Genomic DNA, 23456 nt, shown 5'->3' on the forward strand with positions numbered 1-23456 from the left:
ACCAAGTTTAGTTTTCATACATAGTCATTCTGTACAAAGTCTACATAAGAATTAGAGTGTTTCCTTGAATAGACAACATTTTACATGCCCTCCATGAAGAAAATGCCTCAAGGGCAAAGTTTAAGAGTAAACCAAGGCATTTCCCATCACTCCTTACCTGAGAGGCTCTTCGTGAGGATTTCCTAAACACATGGAAAAGAACATAGTAGACACTGCCTTCTTTTACCTCTTCCCTCCTAAACAAACTGAAACCTTTGCTAAGATGTCAGGTGTCAAGCCCCAAACTCCTCTTCTTATCCTGTATGTAAGTTCTGTAATGAGACCAGGACCCAGGCAGTGTTTCCCATCTTCCAAAGTTTCGAGGTCCAGTGAAATCCTGTTACAAGTCACTAGATCAGCCCAGGAGCTGGAAGACTGAAATTCCTGGTCCTCTGACGAGTGGGAAGGGCAGGGTGGGATTGGGCAGAGCCTCCTTGACCATCACTTGCCCCAAGAGGCTCTGGAGGCTGCTTCATGTTATAAGTCAAAGGCCCTTCCAGCCCAGTCGCATAAGAGCAGGGGAAGGCTTTTTCCATTGAAAGAAGAAATGGGCTCAGGAGCACCAGGTTTGAGGCCATTCAGCTTCTGTCAGCTTTGTGGCTTCGGACATCTTGGCCGCTGGTTGCCTTCACAACTGGGTCTTTATACCTCTCCACCTCTCTCTCCCTCCCAGTTTTCTCCCAGTACCATGGGCTGTGGCTTCTGCTAGTTTTAATGATTTCAATGTTTCAGTAGCTCCTCGCCCCACTCAGAGGAGGCAGATTTGCAGGGTGTGAGGGACAAACCCATAGTTCTGCTTAGGTTTCCTTCAACAGAAACACTCCTGAGGTGACAAGCTGTCCTGACTGATCCTGAGACCAAGACAGAGAAACTCAGTGAGGGGGTCATTGGCTTCTGGAAGTGTCAGCACTCTCAGAGACATGTCCTGGGGTCATGCCCAATTGCAGGAAAAATGAAGTGGCTCTGAACCTCGGTGTGTTGATCGTCCAGTACACAGGACCCGGAAGCCTCTGGAGGATTCTCAGTCTTAGTCTAACCCAGCACTGGGGAAATCCTCACAGGGTGGGAGCAGTGATATTCCTGGGTATCTTTATTCTAAAAATCTCAGAGCAGTTGATACAGTCTTGGGAGGTGGGAAAAGAGAAAGCTTGGGACCACAGGAGGGCGGCAAAAGAAGGAGGGTCCTATCACTCACTCCTTCTGGGATCTTGTTCAGGTTTTTTTGTTTTTTAATGCAACTTGGGCTCCAGGCAGGCACTTATTGCTAAAGTTGTATTTCTCTGTTTTAATTTATGATATCTAAGTCAAATCTGGAGTCTTGAGCTGATTTTGATAATTCGTCTTTAGTCTGTGCAGACAAGAGTCCACTCACACCCATGATGAGAGCAAAGGAAATAAATTCCCTAGCCTATACCAGGGAGGGCTCTCTTGCTCCTCAAACTAAGAGTACCACACGTGGGGAGCTCTCCTAGGGCAGCGCAGGCGGTGAGTCCAGTCTGGGGCCCTGGGAAGGGGACAGGGTGGGTGCCAGGCAGTGTGGCCTCTGTGGCTTCACCTTCTCCTCCAGGAAGTGCATCTCGAAGGCCTCCACGTTCAGATCCTGACGCTAACCACAAGTTCTCACCCTTCTGTGTCCACTGTCTGGACCCAAGTCCCCATATGCCTCCTCTGCCCTCCTATCCCATCATATGCGCTGTGATCAGGCTCAGGTATGTACCCTGGGTCTCGCCCTCTATGGCCTTAGGGTCCCCGAGTTCTGTTGGGACCTGCCAGTCTGGCCAGTCTTAGGTGTGGGTGGGGATGGGTGGGCTGGGACTGTCACAAAAGGCTCCTGAAGCCAGCTCTTTCCTGCTCCCCGCCAGCTTGTGGTAGGGCTGCCCAGGACCCCGCACCTCTCCCGGGTGCCCCTCTCTGAGCATCCCTGCCGCCCCCTCCCCTAGTTCTTGAAGCGCCTTCTCTTGATGCACAGATGCAACTGAGCACCTCACCACACTGAACCCGGAGTCGGTTCTCAGCTAGATTAAAGATCTGAACCTGAAATGCACAACCTTAAAAGCACTAGAACCAATAACTCATTGTTGTCTAATCCATTCCGACTCATAGGGACCATAAAGGACAGAGTAGAACTGCCCTATAGGGTTCCCAAGGAGCGCCCGGTGGACTTGAACTGCCAACCTTTTAGTTAGCAGCTGTAGCTTTTAACCACTACTCCACCAGGTTTCCTAAAACTGCTAGATAGGTGGGAAATGAAAAAAGAAAAAAAAAGTAAATAAAAAAATTTTAAGAAAAAGAACAATTACGGAATATGTAAAAGAAAAAAAAATAAAACAAAAAAACAACTACAAAAAAAATCACATAATATGAGACTGTAACCTCACATTATGGACTCAAGACTGGGTTGTATCTTTCTTTGCAAATAAGTCTTAGATTAGGGAATTGGTACCAGGAGTAGATACACACTCTCACTTCAGAAAAACGGAAAATCTGGGATTAATTGACCTGGATAAGGCGGAAAACAGTGATAACCACATAATATTTAAAGATGAAATCCTAACAGCCTAAAACATGCAGTGGAAAATTTTCTAAGTAAAGTAGCATCAGAAGAGGCCTTTAATCACTACACAAAATGGGTCAGTAGTTCAAGATCTCCCTACAAAGATGGAATCAACTCAATGGCCAACTGGTTTTGGGTTTGGTAGATCACTTTCAGGCAGGTTCCAGCAAACATGCAAAAAACAGATCATTTCAATCTTGTACACAGTCATTAAAGAAGAGAAAACTATGAGATGCTTCCCAACTTGTTCCCTAAGGCCACTTTAATATTGATACCAAATTAGAAAAGGAAGGTGTAAGAGGAGTTACAGGACAAGCACACTAAGCAACTGAGATGCAAAAACCTACATAAAATGCTGGCAAAGAAATCCAGCAAGGTATAAAGCGGGTAATACGCCATGATCAAAGGGGTTTATTTAAAGGATGCAAGCTTGAGTGAACATTAAAGGTTTAACAATTTAATTCACCACATGTGTAGGTTAAGGAAGAAAAGACATAGGTTCACCTCAAGAGACGGTGAAAAGGCAGTGATAAAATCCAACCACACTGAGACATAAGAACTCTGAGCAAACACAGAACAGAAAAGGAGTTCCCGAATGTGGAAAACTACAACTCGCATGATAGTTCCTGGTGAAATATGGGACATTCTCTTTAATATTCATTAGCAATAAGGATGCTTTCTCTCATTATTTCTATTAAATATTTAACCCTGGAGTACAAAAAGAAAACGTATAACTCTTATTATTCATAGATTATAGGAATGTCTCCACAGAAAAATTTAAAAACCATAGAAAATATTAGAATTAATATTAGTTAATCAAGTAAAAAATAAAGTTAATGTCTATGCAGCGGCATCAAGACAACTCTGTCACAGCTCTCAGTGAAAGCAGAGGACACTGACAGGGAAACAGCGGGATCCAGGTGGGCTAGACCACGGAGGGGAGAGCACTATTTTACACTGGGCTGGATTTATAAGCACAGGTATGTGTGTTAGTTACCTAGTGCTGCCGTAGGCAAAAAAAAGATAACACAGTTGGGTGGCTTTAGAGAATAAAAATTTATTTTCTCGCAGTTCAGGAGGCTACCTGCCTCAGTTCAGGGTATGGCTCATGTCTACTCTAGCTTCTAGCAGCTTCCAGCCACCCTTTGTGTTCCTGGTCTCGTATGGTGCATCTGCTCCGTTGTCTGTCTTCCTCTCCTACTGAGTGTGTCTGTGTCTATTCTGCTGTTTTTATAACTCAGAAGGGACTAGGTTTAGGACCCACCCTACACTGGTATGGCCTCATTAATATAATTTTAAAATCCTCTATATCCAAATCAGGTCACATTTACGGGTACGGCGGTTAGGATTTCAACATACCTTTTGGGGTTATACAATTCAGTCCATAATAGTGCCCTCACCAGATATTCTGGACTGAGAATACTAGCATGAGCAGCTGAGAGTGGTTCTATTTTTTTCCCGCATTAGTTGGTTGTAACTTGTCTCAATGGCCACTCATATGAACTTTGGAGCAGCTTATTATGAAGACCCTGGCCAACCTTTCACACCCATGTCCATTGTGTGGAAAAACACACAGACTCCCATCACTGAAGCCTTGGGAAATTCATTGATAAGTGTGGAATGGAGTTGGGACCAGAATTGTTTCGTGGCCTTGATAACATGGCATAGCTGTTAGATATCCACATGGAGATGTCAGGTAATAATACTAACAGCTAACACTTACTGAGTACATGCGCTGGTGCTGGGATTCTTGTAAGGGCTTCTCCTTTCCTAAGATATTTGTTCTGCACGATAGCCCTATGAGGAATGTACCATTATAATGCACATTTTATACATGAAGAGGCCGATACAGAGATTTAAGCTGATATTTCACTATAAGTCTGCACCCAGGAGGAGCTGAAATGGCTGGAGGTGTAAATCTCACGTCCTCAGCTACAGACCAATGGCTGTGGACACACTGAGGCATTCCAGACAGAGGGTGTCAATAGAGAGAGAGGACTAAACACTGAGCCCTAGGGCACCCTGACGCCTACAAGCTGGCCAGGTGAACCACAGCCAACAAAGCTCTCTGAAGGTCAGTGTGGTTCCTGGAAGGTGGTCTGTCCTTTCTCTAGGCCGAATTTCCCCACTGCCCCTCCCACCTGCACTGCCTTGTCCGCTTCATAATAGCAGGGACAGTGTGTAACTTTCACCACTGCCCAAGATCCCAAGGTTACAATAACATTGGTATGGAAAGCAGAATGATGGAGTCAGGAAGCCTGGTGGTCATATGCAGCCAGTTGGAAACAGAAAAGAGCAAATAAACAAGGGGAGAAGACCATGAGTCAGAGGAGAGGGAGAAATGAATATTTCCTGAGTGCTAAGTAAGGCTGGGCGTCTGCTAGAGGCATGTAGCTCCTCATTTAAACTTCAGAGGGACACAATGGGTGGAATAGTCATTGCTGTCCACTTTCATCATGCAAACGTTTTATTTCCTTTGATTTTAACAGTAACTTCTTATAAAAACAAATGAGAAAATAGAGAAGAGTATAATAAAAGAATACATCTCATCAATTCAGTACTATCATTTTGCCTCAGCAGCTACACATTTTTGTTGTTGATGTAAATATAACACAAAACCTTTGCCAAGTGAACGAGTTGTACAGGTGTACACACTATTGAAAGGAATTAATCGGTTGTGCAACCCTACCCTTAATCAGTGTGATTTTTCAATCATTGTAAACAGAAACTCAGTTTCCATATGCAATAACACCCCTTTATTCCCTCCCTCCTGCCCCTGGGAACCCTTATAAACTTTCGTCTCTATACATTTGCCTGTTTTTGTAAAAGGCATGCTTTTTAATTTGAAAGATGATGACAAGCTACAAGGGTGAATTCATGTGGAAGCAGAAGTTATTTGCAATACATACATCCTACTACAAACTTGGTTCTAGAATATACAAAGGATGATTCATAAAGAAAAAAAAAAAAGAATTCAATAGAAAGCCAAGTAAATACTTGAACGCTCTATAAAAGATTTCTGTATGGCCAGCATACATACGGAAAGGGACTACATCAGTTATCAGAGGAATTCTAATAAAAACTCACAATGTGATCTTAACCCTGCACACCAGAATGGCTAAAATAAAAAAAAAAATGGAAACACCAACTATTTGGTAGAACATGGAGCAACTGGAATTCTATTCTACTGCTAGTGAAAGTGTAATTTGGTACAACCACTTTAAAAATGCTTTGGCCATATCTACTAAAGCTGTGAACATCCATATATTCTATGACCAAGCAATTCTACTTCTAGATACATACCCAATAGAAATGGGTACATATGTTCACCAGAACACATAAGTCTAACTATTTCCTAGGGAATGAACACCCTCCTTCTGAATGCCTAACTTTTGTTTTTAAGGGTTCTTTGGATGAAGGTTTACTGAGCAAAGTAGCTTCTCATTAAACAGTTAGGACATATATTGTTTTACGACATTGTTTACCAACTTCAAGATATGTCAATACCCTCTCTTCTTAAACTTGGGTTCCCTATTACCAGCTTTCCTGTCCTCTCCTGCCTTCTAGTCCTTGTTCCTGGGCTGGTATGCCCCAGGAGTCTCATTTTGTTTTATGGGACTGTCTAATCTTTGGTTAAGGGTGAACCTCAGGAGTGACTTCATTATTGAGCTAAAAAAGGATGTCTGGGGGTCATATTCTCAGGGTTTCTCCAGTCTCTGTCAAGCTAGCAATTCTGGTTTTTTTTTTTTTTTTTGAATTAGGATTTTGTTCTACATTTTTCTCCAGTCCTGTCCTGAATGCCTCACTTAAAAAGCATTATTCTCATCTGTTCTAAGGTGATGTTCACATATAATGATAAGCTTATAAAGAAAAGTCTAGAGCTTTCTGTGAAATGCAGCAGCAAATCTCTAGAGGCTCATGTTCTTATAGCTTCTGTTCCCTCTGGAGCTACTGCTTCTGTCTGTCCTTCTGCTGGGCTGCACCACATGGAACCAGTTATAAAATTCAACTTCATCTTATAAATTCACAGGAGTCCTACTCACACAAAATTTTTATTGGCTATGAGAACAGGTGTGTAGAAAAGGTATCGAAGGGATTTCTATTCCAGCAAAGCAAAACCTTAAAATGAAATGGCTGGAAATGGCGGGCCTCCTTCTGTAAAAATGCTTTTCTACATGGAATATGGGAAAATGCAGTTAAGATATGGCTTATGCAAAAAGGCAAAAAGGAGTGCTTGCAGCAATTTGGTAATCATTTAGATCACCTGTAAAAATATTTTCATCCTTTTTCTCACAGCTTTCAGGAAACGAAATTCCAAAAGGATCACATATTCAAAAGTAAAATATGCCACCATAGAAATTTCAGAAGAAACTATGAGAGATTTTGTTTTGCTTTTTATTGGTAAAAGAGAAAGATTTTCTAAAAATCCCAAAGGTGTGAAGGTTAAAACTGGTAAGATACAGATATAGATGTTAGGCATATCAAAAACTATATGAAGAAAGCAAAAATACAGGTAAAAATCTGAAGAAAAATTCGTAGGCTAAGGATTTGAATTGACATTTCTCGAAAGAAGATAGAGAAATGGTCAATAATCACATGAAAAGAAGCTCAACCTCATTAGTCATTAGGGAAATGCGAATCAAAACCAAAACGCACTATTATTTCAAAACCACTAAGATGGCTCAAATCAATAGGATGGACAACACAAGTGGTGAGGATGTGGAGAAACTGGAACCCTCATACATTACTGGTGGACATGTAACATGATCCAATCGCTTTGGAAAACAGTTAGGTACTTGCTCAGAAAGTTAAATATAGAGTTAGCATGCAACATAGCAATCCCACTCCTAGGTATGCATCCAGGACAACTGAAGCACTTTCATATAATAACTTACAAAAGAATTTTCATAGCAGAATTATTTATAAATAGCCAAAATGTGGAGAGAATCCCCAAGTCATGAACTGACAGATAAACTGTGGTATACTCGTAAAATGGAATATTACTCAGCCATTAAAAGGCATCACGTACTAATACATGGCACAACATGGACAAACCTTGAGAACGTTATGCTAAGTGAAAGAAGCCAAACAGAAATGACCGCATGGTGCATGATTCCATTTACATGAAATACCCAGAACAGACAAACCAACACAGACAGAAAGTAGATTAGCAGTTGGTACGTCTTGGAGGAAAGGAGTAATGAGATGACTACTAATATGCAGGGCGTTTATTTACAGGGTACTGAAAATATCCTGAAGCTAGACAGTGGTGATTGTTGCACAACTCTGTCCATATACTAGAAACCACAGAATTGTGCACATTATAAAAGGCAATGTTATGGCCGGTGAATTATATCTCAATAGAAATATTTGTGACTCCCGAAAGACTAACATTTCAATTAAATATATACAACCTATGAATCAGTAGGCGAAAAGAACCCATTTTACCATATCTCTCTCCAGCCAAAGTGAAGGGGTACATTCTACTAATACATCTTATTTTTTTATCTCTTCATTAACAAGTTCTGTTTTCATTATACATAACTTTGAGTTATACGAGTCCTAGTCTCCATTTCCTTATGCCTGTTTTCACTATTGTAACTACATAAACAGAGCACTTCCATGGTTTTTATAAAAACCCACCCACTCATTCAATCAGACATATCATTTTTGGAAGCTTCTTAGGTGCCAGGAACCAGGATACTCTGACCAACACAGCAGAAAGGTCCTGCCTGCATGGGCCTTCTATTTTTGTGGAACAGTCAGATGATAAACCAGCCAAACAGTATGTAATGTTACCTAACATCAGGAGGGAGACGTATCATTTTGGAGGTGTCCCAAGCTGTGTCTCTCGCCTCTGAACCCAGTGGAAAGTAAACACTTTGAAGGAACTGTGAGGTCAGTAAGTGTGAAAAAGACATTTCATTTCAGTTTCATTTGGTTGGTTTTACCTGCTATGCTGTCAACATTTTTTTAAACTCTATCCTGCAGCTGACATCAACCAACCCCCCAAAAAGCAAAAACAAAACCCGATGCCATGCAGTCGATTCCGACTCACAGTGACCCTGTAGGACACAGTAGGGTCTCCAAGGAGTTCCTCCTCTTAGGACACAAATAATTCCTGCTTATGAGAATCTGAAAGTTGTTCACTGTGGATGTGTGAGGGACTCAGTAACACTTGCAGAGAGTCCATGTGGGTGTGGTGCTCAAGTGTGAGCACTGGGGGGAATGGACCCCATGTGCACTTTGCATCCTTCTGGAGATTATGACACAACAAACATTCCCTCTTCATTGCCCTGCATCTTGTAAGAGAACAGAGGGAATTGTTAGGCAGAACCATTTGAAAATGCATGGCAAGAAATTTTATTGAAACATTAAATTCAAAATAAAATCTTCCTATGTTTTTCAACCTTCCCTACCTCATTTCAAGAGGTAATTGGACACACAGTTAAAGCCCTGAAACTTCGAGACTCTGAAGAGTCTGTTGTAAGAGTCTCAGCTCATTGGAGTAATCACACTGAGTGAACTGGAACCCAGGGGAAGAGTGGGAGTCAGACAGCAGACACCTACACATTGGGAAGGGGTGAGGCCTGCTTCTTGATAATGCCCTGGGGTAGGTGGCAGCACTTCAAAGGGTAATACAGGCACACAAGTAGACAAACCACGTTACAGTGTTCCCAGCCCTGCCAAGGTTCTCATGCTCCATCTGAGAATGGAAGCAGCAGAGACAATGCTTCTAGAGAGATCACCCACATAGGCTGAGGCGATGGGTGTGTTAAAGATCTCCAAACCTTGGTCCTTCTTTAGACCCCGGGGTACCTAGAAAATAAACCAACACCAAATATACCCCTACAAAGAAGTAAGGTTAAAATTTTACCCCAATTTTGTAAGCCGAGAGCTCTGAGTTGGAATTCAGTTTATTTAAAGAAATATCAAGTTTTCTTGCACACATGAATTTGTGCTGATTCACTTACAATTCATATTATTCATTTATCCACGAAGTCAGCAAACATTTACACTATAACAGCTATATGTGAGACCCTATGGCAGTTGCTCTTGATGATGAAATGACTCAGAGAATTTCCCTCAATGCCTGGTGAGAGAAACAGCCAAGTTAACAGTTGTATCAGTCATGTATTGCTGTGTTACAAATGACCCCAAATTGTCGTGTCTTAAAAGAGCGACAATTTACCAGCTCACAATTTTTCAAGTTGTCAGTTTGGAGCTCTTCTGATCTGGGCCAGCCTCAGTGGCTCACAACACGGCTTCCTCATGTGTCTACAATTTGCTTCCAGGTAGCTGGGAGCCAGTTCATAACATCAAGTCAGTGAAACCGCTAGATCCTCCCTCCATTGGTCTTCCATCATCTAGCAGGCTGGCCTGAGGATGTTCCCATGAGTTCTCAGGGTTTAAGAGCAACAAAAGGGAAAGTCTCAATGTAAAGTCTTCCAACTCTCTCATTTTATCAGGTTTTCTACCATCCCAATGTCCAAAACAATAACGTCAGCCCCAACTGAGGGATGGAGAAAGACTCCTACTGCTAATGAAAGGCGCTCCAGAGTCTCATAGAAGGCATGGGCACAGAGAGAGGATAAATGTGTAGACATTTCTTACATCAACCACAAAAAGTAAATGCAATTGTGTTTTATGCTGTGGTAAAGGGTTTTGCAGGTACAATGGAGTAGGGAGCAAGAAGTGAACAAATCTACCAGGAGGATATTTAGGGAAGTGATGTCTGAACCAAGTTGAGAATATGATTGGATAGTTAAGGCGTGAAAAAAGGCCCGGGTCCAGGAAGCCCCATGTCTTCTCCAGAGAGAAGTCTGAGGAGACAGGCTGAAGCCACTGAGGCATCTGAAACATTTGTGACCAGATGCAGATCATCTTTTGTTCTACTGTTTTCCAACCACTCGTCCCTATTTATAGTTTGGAGTCATACAAGAGTAGACCCTAGCATTTCCCTGTTGAAACTTTTATTTTCCTCTGAGAAGTCATCACCACCCCAACGTTCTTCATTGCTTCCTCAAATGCTGTCTCCATTTATCAGCTCCTTTTCTAAATGGGCTCCAGAGTGAAAGCAGAGCCTGGAAGATGCACAGGTCATGGACTTTCCCCAAGTCAACTCCTAAACCTCCCATTCTGGCTGACCACAAATTCCTGAGTCTTAGCATTTTATGGTGAGCTCAGAAGCCCAATCTGTTCCAATGGGGTCAGTTCTCTTAACCACCATGCTTCACCAGAGAGTAGGCCATCAGATGTGATGGGAGAGAAAATCTAGTCACGGGGAAGAGCCTGTGTGAAGCCTCAGAGGCTAAGGAGACCTGAGAGGTGTTCAGAGCGGACATTGTATGACCAGGGCCGGAGAGACATGATTCCAAGAGAGTCAAATGAGAAGTTTTGGACAAATCAACTCCTGGTCACACTGTAACGATTCCCTGTACTCTCTCTCTCCCCACCAAGGGATAGTAACGAATGGAGTGCAGAGAAAAGTTGCAATTCCTTTTTTATATCTAAGCCCCCTTTTCCCAGTCTGGGACTGGCAGTATTCAAGCTCCTACTTGAACTGTTTCATATTTTTCTTTTTGCTGTGTTTCTATTTAAAGTGGGCCCATGGAACTGAGCAATGTCAGGAATGATGTCACACAGGGTTATGGAAGCCATGCCGTTCATGCTGATCTCACCTACTCTTTTGGAGAGGGTGTCGATCTGAGATCCTGTGGGAGAGCACCTGGAACTACTCTATCACAGAAATTCTGGACTAAACCGGGGTCCCCAAGTCATCAAACGGTCATGCATCATGAAGAACTGGGAAAAGGGATAAAGATCCTTCAGAACATCATTATGATTGGACATCTTCACCCAGAGAGGATGAAACAGTGATACACAAGGAAGAGGCCTTTCTCTAAGACTCTAGATAAGGGTGAGAGGAAAAATTGTCCCAGATTGATGTGTGTTACGGAACAAAGGGTCTGGTTTCCACCAGAAAAGAGAGCCATGATAGGACAAGATGAAGGAATTGGGAACGGATAAGGTCATAAGGAGGAGCGCCCTGAGAAAGCATTTCCTGTCATTTGGTAGGCAATTAACCAAATTTTTATATCAATAAGAAATGTAGGAATAAGTGAGGGATCAAGCTACAGAATTCACTGGGAGTTCGAGAGCTTTCCAGGCACTCTGTTGTTTAGGCTCTGTACCTGGTGGAAAGGAAGGAAGCCAGTGGACAACTAGTGCAGAGAGTATACGATGGGGGAAAGGGTGGTTAGAGAGAAGCGTACTTATTATATTTTCTAATGACATGATATTAATGTACTATGTGAAGAATTAAGAAAATATTTCAGGAGGTTCTGGCAGTGAGAAGTTGAAGGAGCCCAGAGCCCACATCATTGAGGGCAGAAGATGGCTTGCAGACTCCTCCCCTAGATTCAGGAACTCCCCTTCTCCTCCTATGTCTTCTCCCCACATCTCCCGAAGGGCCTAAAAAACCCTCACAGCAAAGAGAGCTAAAGGATAGAATTTTTTTACATTCCAACTTTTCTTAACCTGAATTTTGTCTAGGATCTTTAATTTGCCACTCCTTTCAGGGCAGTTTTGTTGCCCTCTTCACTACCATTATTTTTGCTACCCCCCACCACTACTCTAGTGCTGCCCTCCACTGGCCCTATTTCCTTTTGCTTCCTAGGTTTCTAACTGGCCTCTAAAACCCTCTTGAGAGATCCCCTGCTGCAGCTTCTGTCACGGAGCTTGCACTCCACTCCCAAGATGCTTTCATATCTTTCTTCCTTAACTCGCCAATCCTACCTTCATACTCAGAAAAATACAGACCCTTATGTTGACATATACAACCCACCCACACACACAGTTGATGTGATTGTGTCTTGGCTACTGAGATTTGTACCATCGGACTTTCAAATATGGACATCTCTTTCTGCCTCACACTGAAAGAGTATTTCTCATAATGACATGGTGAGAGCTTTCTGTTCAGGGAAAGGCAATCTTAAAGGAGAAGCTTTAAATTATACATAAATATACAAATTTTGCTCTAAGTATAATTCCTTGAATAACAGGTCTTCCCTTAATGGCCACATAAACCAGAGACGCCATCAGCCTGAAACCAGAAGAACTAGGTGGTGCGCAGCTACAGTCAATAACTGCACTGACAGAGGATACTTGCAAGTTATAAAAATGATGGTACCCTCAAATACAGCCCTTATACTGAAAGAAAAGACCAATATGAATGTCAGAGATACTCTGAAACTTGCTCTTGAACGTAAAGTAGCTAAAGGAAATGAAAGAAATGATGAAGTAGAAGAGCTGAAGAGAAGATTTACAAAGGGCGGCTCGAGAAGACAAAGTATGATAATGACATGCGCAAAGACTTGGCGTTAGAAAAACAAAAGGGAAGAACATGCTTGGCATCTCTCAAGCTAAAGGAACTGAAGAAAAAATCCAAGCCTCGAGATGCAATAGTGAAGGATTGTACGGGCAAAATATTGAACAACACAGGAAGCATCAAAATAAGATGGAAAGAATACACAGGGTCACTGCACAGACACACACACACAAACACACACACACACACAAAAGCATGGGTCGATGTTCAACCATTTCAGGAGGTAGCATGTCATCAAGAACTGATGGTATTGAAGGAAGAAGTCCAAGCTTGACTGAAGGCATTGGCAAAAAACAAGACTCCAAGAACTGACAGGTACCAGTTGAGATGTTTCAACAAACAGATGCAGCACTGGAGGTGCTCAATCGTCTATGCCGAATAATTTAGCCAACCGATTGGAAGAGATCCATGTTTGTGCACATTCCAAAGAAAGTGATTCAACAAAATTAAGAAACTATCAAACAATATCATTAATATCAAAACCCAGTAATATTTTGCTGAAGATCATTAAAAAGAAGTTGCAGTCAATTGGCAAAATAATTCTATTATGAAATCATTCTGCATCCCACTTTGAAATGTGGCGTCTGGGGACTTAAATGCTAACAAGCGGCCATCTAAGATGCAGCAATTGGTCTCAACCCACCTGGAGCAAAGGAAAATGAAGAACACCAAGGCCACACGACAACTAAGAGCCCAAGAGACAGAAAGGGCCACATGAACCAGAGACCTACATCATCCTGAGACCAGAAGAACTAGTTGCTGCCCGGCCACAATCGATGACTGCCCTGACAGGGAGCACAGCAGAGGACCCCTGAGGGAGCAGGAGATCAGTGGGATACAGACTCCAAATTCTCATAAAAAGACCAAACTTAATGGTCTGACTGAGACTGGAGGAATCCCGGTGGCCATGCTCCCCAGACCTTCTGTTGACACAGGACAGGAACCATCCCTGAAGACAACTCATCAGAAATGAAAGGGACTGGTCAGTGGGTGGGAGAGAGACGCTGATGAAGAGTGAGCTAATTATATCAGGTGGACACTTGAGATTGTGTTGGCAACTCTTGTCTGGAGGGGGGATGGGAGGATAGAGAGAGAGGGAAGCAGGCAAAAATTGTCAAGAAAGGAGAGACTGAAAGGGCTGACTCAAGAGGGGGAGAGCAAGTGGGAGTAGGGAGATGTATGTAAACTTATATGTGACAGACTGATTGGATTTGTAAACGTTCACTTGAAGCTTAATAAAAGTTATTAAAAAAAAAAAAAAAGAAGTTGCAACAGAAATTCAAGTCAGATTCAGAAGAGGGTATGGAATGAGGAATATCATTGCTGATGTCTGATGGATCTGGGCTGAAAGCAGAGAATACCAGAATACCAGAAAGATGTTTCCATGTGTTTTATTGACTATGAAATGGCATTATACTGTGTGAATCATAACAAATTATGGGTAACTCTTCAAAGAATGGAAATTCTAGAACACTTAAGTTTGCTCATTTGAAACCTGTACATAGACCACGAGGCAGTTTTTCAGAGAGAACAAGGGGCACTATGTGGTTTAAGATCAGGAATAGTTTGTGTCAGGGTTCTATCCTTTCATTACATTTATTCAATCTGTATGCTGAGCAAATAATCCAAAAAGCTGCACTCTATGAAGAAGAACGTGGCATTAGGCTTAGAGGAAGATTCATTAACAACCTACGATATGCAGATAACACAAACTTGGTGAAAGTGAAGAGGACCTGAAGCACTTAGTGGTGAATATCAAAGACTACAACCTTCAGTATGGGTTGCACCTCAACATAAAGAAAACAAAAATCTTCACAACTGGACCAATAAGCAACATCATGATAAACAGAGAAAAGATTGAAGTTATCAAGGATCTCATTTTATTTGGTTCCCCAGTCCACGCTCATGGAAGCATCAATCAAGGAATCAAATGATGTATTGCAAATCTGCTGCAAAAGAACTCTTTAAGCTGGTGACAAGCACAGATGTCACTCGGAAGGCTAAGGTGTGCCTGACACAAGCCATGACATTTTCAAACGCCTCATACGCATGTGAAAGCTGGACAATGAATAAGGGAAACCGAAGAAGAAATGCTGCCTTTGAATTATGGTGTTGGTGAACAATATTGAATATACCACAGACTGCAAGAAGAACAAACAAATCTGTCTTGGAAGAAGTACAGCCAGAATATTCCTTACAAGCACAGATGGTGAGTGTTTGTCTCACATACTTTGGACATGTTATCAGCGGTGACCAGGCGCTGGAGAAGGACATTATGCTTGATAAAGTAGAAAGTGCAAAAGAGGAAGACCCTCAGTGAGATGGATTGACACAGTGGCTGCAACAATGGGCTCTAGCATAATAACAAGTGTGAGAATGGCACAAGACTGGCTAGTGTTTTGTTCTGCTGTATATAGGGTCACGATAAATTAGAACTGACCTGATGACACCTAACAACAACAATACCCTGTTCGGCTCACTGCCTGTCTCTTAGTTTGCTGTACTGTGGTGGTTTGGATGTTGCTATGATGCTGGAAGCTAGGCCACCAGTATTTTAAATACCAACAGGGTTATCCATGGTGGACAGGTTTCAGTGGAGCTTCAAGACTAAGACACACTAGGAAGAAAGACCTGGAGATTTACTTCTGAAAATTGGACAATTAAACCCTTACAGATCACAAGAGAATACTGTCCAATTCACTTGCTTTGGACATGTCATCAGGACAGATTAATCAGTCCTAGAGGAGAATATCGTGGTTGGTGAAGAAGAAGGCCAACAAGGCTGTAGGAGACCCTTGGTGAGATGGACTGGCACATTAGCCATAATGATGGAATCTAAATTGCTGGCGCTTGTGAGGATGACACAGGACCTGGCAAACTTTAGTTCTGTGTTACCTAAGTTCACCATTAGTCGGAGTCACCTCAATGGCAGATAGCAAAAAATTACTGTTTGAGAGGAGAACTGAGATATGAACTTGATACAATATACCAAATATTAAAATGTTCAAAGATCTCATGTTTGCTATAAAAGAATAGGAATTGAAAATACAAGTTTCAAATCGCTAGAAGGAAAAAGAAAGTAAGAGAAATTTCATCATTCCAATAAAAAAAAAAACAGGAAAGGCAGAATAATAATAATAATAAAAAAGAACAGTGAATATGAAGTATAATATTGGAATTATGTCTAAATGTATGAGTAATAGCAAGAAAAAGGGATTAATACCTAAGGAAAAAACATGTACACTCAGCTTAGACTTGCAAATCCAGCCATATCTTATTTATAAAAGTTAAAACATAATGATAGAAACTTTTAAATTATGTAAATGAAGAAATTTCTACTGTCTAATGACCACATGAACAACCCTCTGCCAGATACTGTTGATACAGAAATGATTAAGAAAAGATTCCTTGCAGTCTGGTGAGAGAAACAGCCCAGTTAACAAATCAGTTATCAATTGCTGTATAACAAATGACCCCAAAATGAAGTGCCTTAAAAGAACAAGCAGTTACTTCGCTCACAGTTTTGCAGGTTGGCAGTTTGGGGTTCTTCTGGTCTGGCGCAGACTCAGCCGCTCTCGGCTGGGCGCCCTCATGTATCTGGAATCAGCCACCATGTGAGCTGGCGGGCAGAGGGCCTGAAATCTTCTCAGCTGGATTCTCTCTCTAATGGTCTCTTGTCATTTATTAGGGTGGCCTGGGCTGTTCCCATGGGTTCTCAGTGTTTGAAGAGCAGCAAGAGGGCAAGGAGGAGCCCTGGTGGTGCAGTGGTTAAGGGCTCAGTTGCTAAAGGAAAGGTAATCAGTTTGTACCCACCAGCTGCTCTGCGGAAGAAAGACATGGCACTCTCCTTCTGTAAAGATTACAGCCTTGGAAACCCTATGGGGCAGTTCTACTCTGTCCTTCAGGGTCACTATGAGTTAGAATATACTTGAGAGTGATGGGTTTCATTTTTGGTAAGAGAGCAAGTCACGATGTGTCTAATTATATTCGGTCTCTGCTTTTATTGGTCTTTACACTGTCCCAAAGGCCAAAAGAATCATAGATCAGTCCAAATTCAAGGACTGGAGGAGGAATCTTGCTCTTCAGAAAGGGAGCTGTAGGTCATATAATATGTATGGATACATACATATTAGAACATGTGGCCATTTTTGCTATCCATCACAACATGTAAATGCAATCAAGTTTGTCCCTAGTTGTGGCAGAAGCGTTTCTTAAATACAATAGAGTGGGGAGCACGGTTGGGAAATTCTACCAGGTGTAGGGTCGGAAAGGCTCCACCAGGAAGTGATGCTTGACCTAAATTTTGAAATACGAGTGGATGGTTAGGAGATTTTCTTTTTTTATATATTTCCAACCACTTGCCCACATTCTACCATCTGTCGTCACACAAAGCGAGCCCTCTGCTCCCATGTTGACATCTTTCATTTTCCTTCAAATCCTCAGGCTCTCCTCTACCTACCAAGCACAACTTCCCAAACCCTGCCTTAAAATGTTTCAACAATTTGCTTGTTCCTTTTCTAATTGCCCCCTGGACAAAAAAGGAGATCAAGCAGAGGACAGTGGACCTTTCCCCGAGGGCTCTCCTAAGCCTCCCAGGCAGGTTGACCATAGACGTCCGGAGTCTCCGTGCTTTTCTGTGATGATGTAATCCTACCCTTTTTAGTGGCTCCAAGGGAGAAGCGTGTGGACAGGCCAAGAGGCTTCACAGGGTTTAGAGTCAGGAGGTCAAGAGAGAGTGGCCTAGACACCACCACTGAGTGATGGTACCTCCAGGCAACAGACCAAAAACTCCATTGTACATGGATGGCTACGAAGGGTGAGTCTTTTGGAAGAGTTTTCTTTTATTTAATCAATAGATATATATTGGGTATCTCCTATGGGTGGGGTTCTGTCTCACTTTCTGGGACTGCCAAATATGAGGCAGACCTCATCTTTGTGCCCAAGTTATTTACAACACATTTGGAAGACACGAATGGGAAATTGAGCATCTCCTATGACTCAGTGCTATGATGGAGGATTACTAAAAGATTACTAGGTCCTCTGAATACATAAACCAGAAGCACAGACTGGGTACCTTGGAGGAGGAACCAGTCAACAGGAAGGGAGAGAACGTCTACTAGTCAGAGGGAACAGCCTGTGTGAAGCCTAAGTGGCAAAGGGGGCCTGAGAGGTGTTCAGAGTGGACATTGTGTTTCTAGGGCTGGAGAGATTTGATTCAGGGCCAGAGAAGAGGTTTGGGAGAAATAGCGACTCATTATACTCTTCTATTTCCTCAACTCACAGTTTCCTTCCTCTTAGATGTTGACTTCTTTAAGTGAACATTTCAATTCATTTTTAAGATATAATTTCCCTCCTCCCAGCCTCCTAGCCTCTCCCACAACAGTTGCCATATTTTTTCCTAGTGCGCTGTTTAGATTCAAACTGGGCCCTTGGAACTGAGCGATGTCAGCGATGATGTCACACAAGAGTTACTGGAAACCTTGGTGCTCACTCAGATCCCAACTGCTCTTTGGAGAGGTTGTGGCTCTGAGGTCTCCTGTGGGAGAGCGACTTTGGATACCAAATTACAAACGGTTCTGCCTAAATCAAGGTCCCCAACTTGTGAGAGTTTGGGACATCATCTCTACGTGGGAGGAGGAGAAACGTCTTGCCAGTGACCATCCTTCGTGGTTCATCTTCACCCAGCCAGAATGGAGCGGCAATACGTGAGGAAGAGGCCTTTCTCTAAGGCCCGAGGTAAGGGTTGGAGGAAAATTCAGTCTGTGCGATGGGTGTTGGGCAGCAAGGGGTTTGATTCACCCCGGAGACAAGGACCACAAGGGATCACCGAGGCTTTCACCTGAAAAAACTTCCTGTCCATTAGTAAACAGTAAGAAATTATAGTGTGAATAAATAAACGAAGGAATAAATATGTAAGTGAAGTATAGAATTCTACTGTCATCTGAGGGGCTTTCCGTAACAGTAGCAGACAAGTCAGATTTGTGAACTCTCCTGCTTTGTTAGTGGAAAGAACGCAGGTGGGCAACTGGGGCAGTGGGTATAGAACCAGGGAGAAGGGTGGTTACAGAGACTTGTACTTAATTTTTTCATGAGAATGAATTAATATATCATGCGAATTAAAAAAATATATCAAATTTATCAGGAGGTTTTGGGAGTGGGTGGTGTGATGGAGCACAGTACGACACGTTCATTCAGAGTTCCCAGTCAATGTAAGCTGCCACAGTCCTCAGCCTGGACTCAGGCGGAAGAAGGTCCAGGAAGGCCCTGCCCCTCTAGCTCTAGGGATTTCCCTTCTCCTCCAAGGTCTCCTGACCATCTTTACCTAAGGGTTTAACATTTCTTCTAGGTAAAGACAGCTATAGTATAGATCATTTTTTTTTCTCTTGTAACTGCAAAGTTTTATTTTTTTAAATTGTCTTGAAAATATACATAAAACATAACTGAATAATTTCTAATGTATGAGTCAGTGATACTTATTACATTCTTCAAGTCATATAACCATTCTCAATATCCTTCTCCAAACTTTTCTACAACCATTAACATAACCTCAATGCCCCAGTGGAAAAACTTCCCCTTCCCCCTGCCCACACCTGGCAACGACCAATAATCCTTGCTTTCTATATATTTGCTTATTTCATGTAAGTCAGATCGTACCGTATTTGCCCTATACTTAGGGCAAATACTAACTTATTCCATTTAGCATTATATTTCCAAAGTCTAGCAGGAAAGAATTTTAAAATTCCAACTATAGCTAACCTCAGTTTCTGCTATCATTCTTAGTTATCCATTCTTTCTCCGACTAGTCTGCCCCCCCTTTGTCTTCTTGGTTGCTGCCCCATTCTGCCCTTCAGTGGCTGAGCCCTGCTTTCTGCTCCCTCCTTGATCTCTGTATCCTTCTAACCAACTGCTGGCATGTTCCATCTCTGAATCTTGTCTCTCTCTCGAGCTTTCCCTCCATCCAACGCACCCGACCTAGCTCCATCTCTTTCTGCATCCTGAACTCTGCAGTCCTTCCCACAGATTCAGAAACATACACAGACCTTTAGGTTGACACAGACAACCCACTGAGACATACACAGCGGAGAAGGCTGTGTGTTCTCCATCTGAAGTTCTCGCATCAAGGTTCTCAGATACGGCCATCTCTTTCTGCCTCACTTCATCTACTAAGGACTGGGCTTCTATTCTGAGAAAAACAATTTTCATCTTCTACTGTGGCTGGGTTAAGAAGGGTGCAAGGAAGAGGTAGACATGTAAGAATCATAACTAAATATACACATTCTTCTCTTTACGTATACCTCCTCTATAAAAAGCCTTTCAGTAAAAAGAGGATGAAAAGAGGTGACCATTGCTCTGGAGTGTTTACCCTCCAAATTTACTAAGAATATCACCCGCATACAAAACATCAAGTCACACATTTATTATGAAGCTTCATGGGAATGAGGTCATTTCTAAGTTCCAAAGGAACAAATTCATTGGAATTCAATAAATGTGGAATTAAAGAAAAATAACTTCTTAAAAAATGAACTACCATAAACAGTGCCACTTTACAATGGAGACTTTGTCTTCCACAGCAGTGCCCCCAAGGGTGGTGGGTCTCTGGGGAAGAAGAAAGAAACCATGGGGTCTGTAGAGGTGGAGGATGTGGTGATGGAAAGGCCTCCAGGGGTCCCTATGACCAAAGATTTGAGGTCACAGGTGAGAATAAGGACCCTGAAAGCTCAAGTAAATTGACTCTCTATTCTCAGAGGTCTCTATCCAAGAGGAAAATGTGCAACAGTCAACAACATGCCATGAAAAAAGTCGAAGCTCCAGGCCCAGGAAGATTCCAAAACAATCCGAGAACTCTTTTCTGTCATCTTCCACCGAGCAGACCTCTCACTCCTCCAGCTACGGGGCAGCCCCAGGAAAGCCATGGGTCAGGTGTGCATATTTCACCAAGGTGCGCACGGTCAAGGGGGTGGCGGTCTCCTGGCAGACCAAAACCTCCTTTGCCCCCGTGGGCAAGATGCCCCAGGTCTTTGAAGCCGAGCTCTCTGAGGAGAGCACCATTGGCTCTGCCCCCAGTCTGGCCAACACTGAGTCCCTGGTCAGCACCCTGGAGCCCTGGCAGGAGGGGCCCCAGACCTGTACCCAGGAGCCCACCGACCAAGGGGAGGAGCATGGGGAGAGACCCCGCGCAACCACCCCGGAGTGGCTGGTGACCCGTGAGCGCGGCTTCCGCTGCATGGCCTGCTGCCGCGTGTTCGAGTCCGGGGAGGCCCTCGTGGCCCATGTGGAGCATGGTGTGACTCAGGGCTTCAGCTGCCGGGTCTTCTTTGAAGAGCTGCTGGAGAGGCGGCTGCCAGGCTCAGTGCAGCGCAGGCCCAGACGCTGCCACCAGCTGGCCAGGCGTTGCCTGATGGCGGCCAAGAAGAGGGAGGTGAGGGAGAAGAGAGCGGTCTGCAGACGCCTGGAGGAGCAGCTGGAGAAGCAGAGAGAAGAACTGAAGAGGCTGAGGCACCAGCTGGACAGGCTGAAGAGGCAGGAGACCAGGCTGCAGAAGGAGCAGGCACACCACCGAGGCCAGAGGGGGAAGCGCCTGAAGACGTTCTAGAACCCCAGGAATAGGAGGAGCAGGGCCTTTGGCCTGGAAACGTGGGCCCTTCAGGAGAGACCTCCATTCAGGTTCGTTTAACCCAGCCGCCCTGGAAGATCATACCCTCCTTCCACTGTGACCCCAACCCTCCCAACCCAAGTGCACAGAGAACTCCAGCCCTAAGGGGGATCTGGATGGAAGAAGCCCCAGATAGCTGACCACAGACACCAGGTCCCCTCAGAGGCTCCCCTGACCCAGGAGAGGACAGGACAGGCCTCATCTGGATGGTGAGATCTTGGGACCCTAAGGATGAGCGCAGCATAAATAGGGAAAGGGAAATGGGATTTCAGTGGGACTTGGGAGGATTGGGGGGGGCCCTGCTGAGGTGTGATGGTGAAGGGGGTGTCACTGAGTTCTTTGGAGGAGAAGGAATAAGAGAGATGTCAGGCTGGTGGGAAACATGTCTGCAGGTGAGCAGTGGACATAAAGCCCTAAACAAACAACTCTGGGTCCCTTCCCAGCACTATAGAGGCAGAGAAAGAGGCAGGGCTTGGTAGGAGGAGAGGAGGGCAGGTTGAAGGAAAATGAACTCACCCCAGCCATGTCTTCTGGTCTCCTAGGGTGAATTTGGGTTTATGATTGGGATGCATCCTTTTTGCCACATTAGGGGAATGTAAATGGGAGGTGGTGTAGAAAAATCCTCCTGGGTGTTAACTGTTTCTGGATAAGAGTTGATCCAGGGCTTGCAGGATATTTCCTGTAGAGCATGTCCTAGGGGAAGGGGTAGAGCTTTGGAACTTTTTCTTCGCCTAAATCAAGCTGTACATTCCGGTTCTTGACATGTCAAACAAACTTGCTAATTTTCTTTTTGTTTTCCTGTGGTCAAATCTGACCTGTCGTGAGGTCAAAGAACTGGAAGAAAAAGGCCCTCTGAGGTGAAAGAACCAAAAGAGAGGACAGGCTTCAAACCCAGGGAGAACAGCGAGAACACAGGTGATCAGAGGTAATGGTGGGAAGGGGCAGATTCAGGGCCAGACTCAACAGTGGACAACAAAGCCCCAGTCTCAGTCGCGACATCAAATCCCAAGTCTGGGGAAGCCCTGGACATGATAGGGGTGTATCCATCTCTCTGGGAAATGAGACCACAAGTATCACAGGGAACCCCCCAGGGGCAGAGGAATGGAGGGCAGGGCCTCTAGGATGGGCACCTCCATCCACAGTCTGTCCTGTGTGTATTCCTCAGAGTGACAGAGACGGCTCCTGCGAGGCAGAGGGTCACAGGCAGAGAAGAACCAAGGTGTTCAGACCAGGTAAATTCTGCAGTCTCCTAAGGATCCAAAACGAAAAATCAGAGATTCTCAGAGGTATCAGGGTGGGAGGGGTTGGTATTCCCAGGCTGGGGAGAGGCTGGCTGGGGAGGTGCTGCTTTCTGAAATCTTTTCATCAACATCTTTCTTCTTAAAAGCTACCTTCCCAGTTGATGTCCTCTATGATCTAGGCTCAGACCTGAATGGGGCCTAGAATGCACAAAGGCGGGTTATCCAGTGGGGCTAGGCAGGGAGGAGGTGGAAGCAGCATATCCGGGAAAGAGAATCTTCTAGAGGTGCATGAGTTACCTAGTGAATTGCACATGGCGTCCAGCCTTCTACATTTAGCTGTAGACGTGTGCTTGCAAGACGTGTTTGAGGGGTAACTCTACTGACTTCCCAAAATTATTTTTGGTCATTTCCAGTTATAGAGACCAGAAGAACTCACTGCCTCCAAGAACAACAAGAAATCCACTGGATCTGATTATTACTCTCTGTGGTGTGCTGTCCTTCCAGTGATTCAAATCTTTTGTCTGTCATTCTGGAGAATTTTCACCTATTTTAAATATCTAACAAAACACGTTAAAATAT

General features: G+C 43.7%; 1 protein-coding gene across 6 annotated transcripts in view; it reads right to left on the reverse strand.

The window, feature by feature from the left end:
* Positions 1-23456, reverse strand: part of LOC135229234 (protein FAM170B-like) — a 188693-nt gene that overhangs the window by 108790 nt on the left and 56447 nt on the right. Inside the window, exons 3-4 of one of the 6 annotated variants that reach the window (XR_010320018.1) lie at positions 22153-22885; positions 16561-21444 (exon numbers count right to left, since the gene is read on the reverse strand). The exons of 3 other annotated variants lie outside the window; for them this stretch is intronic. The gene's annotated coding sequence lies outside the window, so the exon portion shown is untranslated. Of the gene's footprint in view, positions 1-16541; positions 22886-23456 lie in introns of those variants that run through there. 2 more of the 6 variants (XR_010320017.1, XR_010320016.1) reach the window with 2 other exon arrangements.

Source organism: Loxodonta africana, unplaced genomic scaffold (assembly GCF_030014295.1).
Source record: "Loxodonta africana isolate mLoxAfr1 unplaced genomic scaffold, mLoxAfr1.hap2 scaffold_170, whole genome shotgun sequence".
NCBI lineage: Eukaryota > Metazoa > Chordata > Mammalia > Proboscidea > Elephantidae > Loxodonta > Loxodonta africana.